Raw genomic sequence first — 6,000 nt, 5'->3', positions numbered from 1 at the left:
CGAACGCTACCTGTTTTAAATCAGTCCAGCAAAACTTTGAGCTTTTTTGTGGAACTGATTAAGGGGTGTGGCAACCTGAACGAATTTAACAATGAACATGCGGAATAAGTTTATCAACGCCCTTCTTGTCTCTAGGTGGTTTCATATCATAAATAGCCTTTGTTCGACTCTTATCTATCGCTACCCCTGTGCCCGACATGATGCGCCCAGGGAAGGATATTTCACTGTGAACCGACTATAGATGGCTTAAGGGTTACGTCAGCTTCCCTCAAACGGTGTAAAACCTGACTCAGGTGCCACAGATGTTCATAAAAAGTCTTGCAGAACACCACAACATCATTAAGATAGTTGTAGACGCACCGAAACTTTAAATTCCACAAGACAGAATCAATAACTGCGAAAGAAGCGCAGTTCCCATAGTCAGCCCAAAGGGAACGCGACTGTATTCGTAAAGATTGTAATCAATACAGAAAGCGGTAGCAGCTTTAGACTCTTCCGCCAACGGGATTTGATAGTAAGTGTGGTTCATATCAACTTGACTTGGATTAATTCCTTTGGCCCCTATGGGGCGTAGGGCATCCATGAGAACTCACCATCCGTCTCTGTCTTTGGCCATTTGCCTCAATTCTGCCCAGGTCTTGCCAACTCTTCCCCTCCCACTCTCCTCTTCCACGTGCCCCTAGGTCTTCCTCTCTTCCTTGTTCCCTGGTGATTCCATTCCAATGTTTTTTTCTCGATGCTCCATCTGATTTTCTCAAGATGTGCCCCAACCAACCCCGCTTTCTCTCTCCTACCTGGTCTTCTATAGGTGTCTGGTTTGTTATTCGCCAGAGCTCCTCATTGCATATTTTTTCTGGCCACCAGATATTCATGATGCGTCGAAGACATCTATTTATGAAGCTTTGTAACTGGGATGTTATCTTTATATCCATTTTCCAGCTTTCACTGGCCTACAGAAGGACAGCACATTTGTATTAAAAATACGGATTTTTGTTCTGTACGTGATATTTCTATTTTTCCATATTGGATACAATTTTATGAAGGCAGCATTTGCCTTTTTAATGCGGTTTTTCACGTCATCTCCAGCTCCACCATCTTCTGTCATTATACTACCCAGGTACAGGAATGAGTTGACAGTCTCCACCCGCTGCTCCCCTATTAACAGTGGCACCTCCATGTTCCCTGAATTTACTTTCATTTCCTTTGTTTCGCCTGTATTTATCTTGAGGCCAGCAGCCTCTGCTTCTTCTTTCAGCAAGTTTAATTTAGCTTGCATATCAGTCAGCCTTTGAGCTACTAAAACTATAGCGTCTGCAAAATCCAAGTCCTCCAAACGTTCATGGATCCCCTACTGGATTCCTCGTCTCTTGCCTGCTGTGACTCTTCTCATAACTGAGTCTAAAACAAGTAGAAAAAGTGTTGGTGATAAAATATCAACAACGCTTAAAAAAGCTCCCGAAAACTAAGAGAAACCATTATATAAATCTGAGACTGGAAAGATTCCAGCATCACTTTCTAATTCAAGCAGAATTGTCTATTAGCAGGTTGTATCCTGGCCCACCTGCCTTGGGCACCAGGAAAATGGATGACGCATAGGAAGAGACCTCCTTCAAAATCCGATCCGCAAACCTACGTAACTCCATTATCCTCGACGATAATCGATGCGGAGCTTGTCTTAACAGGTGCACGATCGGTATTGAATCTTATTAGTAAACCACAACTTATAGAAGAGTACGTCAGAAAATTTCTCAAGGAGACGTAGCACATGTTCAGACTTAGTTTAGCTTGAATGAGTCGAGTTGAACGTACTGACATCATTATTGACGGCACAAAGTCATTCGTGAATGCTATGCTGACAAAAGGGAACCCTTACCGCCTTCTTAAATTAAAAAAAAGTAATGTTTACCAGAATAGATTAACATATATCCAGTCTTAGTTAAAAAATCACACCAGAATGTTGCCTAAGTAGTCACCCTCTGAAAACCAGAAATTGGAGAGGCCACGAAAACTTATCAGTCTTAACCTTCAAGCGACACTGTCTAACTATTGATAGTACACTACCATTGGCCGTAGAACACTTCCTCTGTGGATGAGTTATTAGGCCAAACGCTCTCACACTACAATGCCGGAAATAGTACTTGCTGTCCAAAAAAAAAAAAAAAAAATACCGACTTGCCAGAATCGACCAGTGGACATACCTGTTCAGAAGATATCGAACTGCCAGAATCGACTAGTGCACGTATCTCTTCAGAATTTGGACTGGGTTACGCCATCGAAAACAGGCGACCACCTTTTCGGTGGTCGCACGCTTTCAACGCTCTAGCATCTGTCTCCTTCCAAGGCTAGCTCACGTTTTTGGTCCTCAAACCTAATGTTTTCAACTGCTGACATCGTCTCATACAGATCAGCGAACAAAGTCAGTTTATTGCGTAACATGAAACTGGAGCGATCCCTTGGACGCGTTCCCTCAATGAACATGCGTACCATCTCAGCTTCCGATAATTTCACCGATAGCACAATACAAACTTCACGAATACTCGCCACATAAGTACTGAGCCCCTTTTGCGCTCCCAGCACTAGGGAAGGTTACTCATTTATCAGTTCTTGAGTTATACGGACGCGCAACTTATCATGAACAATTTTGCTACGGAAATCTTATTGAAATGCCACGCTCAACAGCTTCAGCCACTAATTTATTTCAGAGTCCAACAGTCACTGAATACAGTATATGGAAAACATAATTATGTGAAAACTGTGAAACGGTCAAGTGCTTCTCTAAATTGACAGTTTTATTAATTGGTTTTATTTTATTATTTATGATTCAGCGTAAAGCGTCTACATGTATGCCACGTAACTACACACGTAGAATATTACAAACAGAATTTCTATCTCAGGGATTTATCACACATGAAAAGCGTGAGAAATTAATCATCGTTGGCAATGATGTGGCGCAGGAGAATAGCGAACTTCTGCATGAGCCGCTGGAGTGTAGGAACATGGATGCTGTCGACACCCAAGGGGCTCCTCCAAGGCAGCAAACACTCTCTTGCTTCGATGGTGTCGAGCTCCGTCTTGCATGAACCACATCTTGTCGAAATCAGGATCACGTTGGATAATAGGGATGAAATCATCTTCCAAAGCCTACAAGTACTGTTCGGTAGTCACAGTGCCATCAAGGAATATTGCAACAATCATTCCGTGTCTGGACATTGCACACCACACAGTCACCTGTTGATAGTGGCGAGATTTATCGATCGCGAAATGCAGATTCACAGTCCCTTAGATGCGCAAGTTTTGCTTATTGGCGAACCTATCCAAATGAAAGTGGGCTTCATGGCTAAGCCAAACCAGACAATTCCCATAATGCCCCGTGGCCAACCGTACAGTTTGAACGTCCTAACGCAAATCGTTCAGAAGTTATGGCGATATTATTTCATATAGTTCAATAATTCACACCCTGTAACTGTGGAACAACACCTTCCATCTCCCCTTGCCAATTCGTTGTCTATTGGAGTGTACACTGAATCTGCGAACAGCAGACGACCGCCATATTTACCAAATTCAAATCCAAGATACAATGGTATAAATGATTACAACAAGCCTGGAAGGGCAACACCTGCCACTGTGAGTTACCCACTTGCTCTAAAATTTCAGCACTCTGTGGGCTTTCAAATAAAATGAAATGTTGACGGTGAGGTGGCTCTCAACTACGTACGCTCTGACTCAGAGTTGAAATATTAAAAGTTTTGGCTGGTTTCGTTGTCTAGGGGCTGGGATACGTAGTTGGCACATTACAAGCCAAGTACTGCTGAGTCTACAGTACACAATATGAATACACACAAGAATCGAATGGTCGAAGGTTCCTATCACTCAGCAACTGCGAATTATGAATGTAACATATAAATTTATAAATGAAAGATTGCAGTTAAATAAAATCTGCAGGTACTATTTTAACGACTTTAAATTATGAGTACATTAGTCGAAGTACTTTTGAGAAAGCGGTATATTTCTACAAAATACTTATTGGTGTCGATGGTCCAGCAATTAAATAAAATATAAGTTGAATATCAGGGAAACAATAGATTCCTAGTGCACGTAATTAGTTATGAACAACAACATAGCTCGCGAGATATTCACTTCTAAACGCACACTACATCTTCAGTGTAGAAGCCACGGAAATCTCACAAGTGCACTAGACGGCACTCCGAAGTATTTCTATCTGCTGCGACTAAGTGCAAACCGTGTCACATTCTCCAAGTCTCTGCCGCGACCGTATGTCTCGGACAGCCCGTCCTGTGCGACCCTCCCTCATGTAGCACTCTTCAGAACTCCCCTGTGTCCTCTTTGGAAAACGATCTTCTTATCCCCCATTCACGAGGACTGTGATTGGCTAGAGCGTTTCCACCATGTCTTCAAGCCAATGCACAGTCACAAACATAATAAAACACTTTTGAAATACTGGATTTACATTTAAATAACTTGAAATTAAATAAATATCCCTACGGCTGGACCATAAACACGCTCTTACACACATTATTAAATACATAAACAAATTATATAGACATACATCAAAGGAATAGCAAGCAAAAGTAGGCCAGTAGCCTAACGTCTCTGTGCTTTCTAAAACACAGTAAATATTTGACCAATTTCTTCATGAATAGTATATATCGGATATAAACAAAGACATAGACGAATAAATTTATTTATTTATTTTATTTATTTATTTTTTTTTTACCGTTTCTTCCTGTAATTGTGGAGTACTTATGGCCTCACGTGATATATAGTAATCGGCCACTTTGACCTCCAATAACTCATGTACTATTCAAGTCTGTAATTTATACGAATTTAGGTTTACACTAATAGCTTTCTAAAGACATGTCGATCGACAAAATCGGATGAACCGTTTAGATTTTGGAAATTCGTTGCTGGGTGTTAGCTGTATAATTTACAGTCAGATACTAAACTTTAAACTGATAAAGATATTGAAAACCTGATTACACCATCAGAATTGTCGTGCAAATAATAGTATTGAACATGTTACTTTTTGAGGTATCATGATTCATCTGGCTACAATTAATTTCTTTATGAACTGTGAAATGTCTGCCATTAAGGTTTCATAAAGTCTGCCATCTTTGATACTCCCTGCACGTCTCCTACATCGACACAGCGTCACCATGGAATTCCCAGCCATGCGGCCGATGGACTCCGGCTAATGTTCGGCACCCCCTGGCCGGCGACGAGCCGCGGCTCGCCCGCCGAGAGGCCCCAGCGCTGCCACACCAACTCCAAACTTAGAATATTTCCAGGGCACCACAACTCGCCCGTTACCTCACAACTATCTCTGGCATCACACGACAGCTTGTTATAAGCAGTGCAACTGGTACCCGCCTCCCCGATGGTTTTTACAGAAATGTTAACCAGCCACTCCAAGAGACCACACGTCATGGACTGTGCGCCTGGTCCCGGTGGAGGTTCGAGTCCTCCCTCGGGCATGGGTGTGTGTGTTTGTCCTTAGGATAATTTAGGTTAAGTAGTGTGTAAGCTTAGGGACTGATGACCTTAGCACTTAAGTCCCATTAGATAACAAAAAAAAGAGTTAGAGCTAGCTATTTGTAGCATCGTTCCCAGAACCGATCGCGGTCCTCTGGTTTGGAGCCGAGTGGAAGGCTTATACCAGAGGCTCAGACGATTCTGCGGAGATCTGGGGTGCAAATTTCTCGACCTCCGCTATCGGGTGGAGAAATGTAGGGTCCCCCTCAATAGGTCAGGCGTGCACCACACGCCGGAAGCGGCTACAAGGGTAGCGGAGTACGTGTGGAGTGCACATGGGGGTTTTTTAGGTTAGAGAATTCCCTCCCTAGGCCCGACAAGACGCCTCCTGAGACGCGGCAGGGTAGGAGTAGGCAAAATGCAACAGGGAATAACAATATTAATGTGCTAATAGTAAACTGCAGGAGCGTCTATAGAAAGGTCCCAGAACTGCTCTCATTAATAAACGGT

The sequence above is a fragment of the Schistocerca serialis genome, chromosome 1 (genome assembly GCF_023864345.2).
Source record: "Schistocerca serialis cubense isolate TAMUIC-IGC-003099 chromosome 1, iqSchSeri2.2, whole genome shotgun sequence".
Taxonomy (NCBI): domain Eukaryota; kingdom Metazoa; phylum Arthropoda; class Insecta; order Orthoptera; family Acrididae; genus Schistocerca; species Schistocerca serialis.
This window is presented reverse-complemented; position numbering follows the sequence as displayed.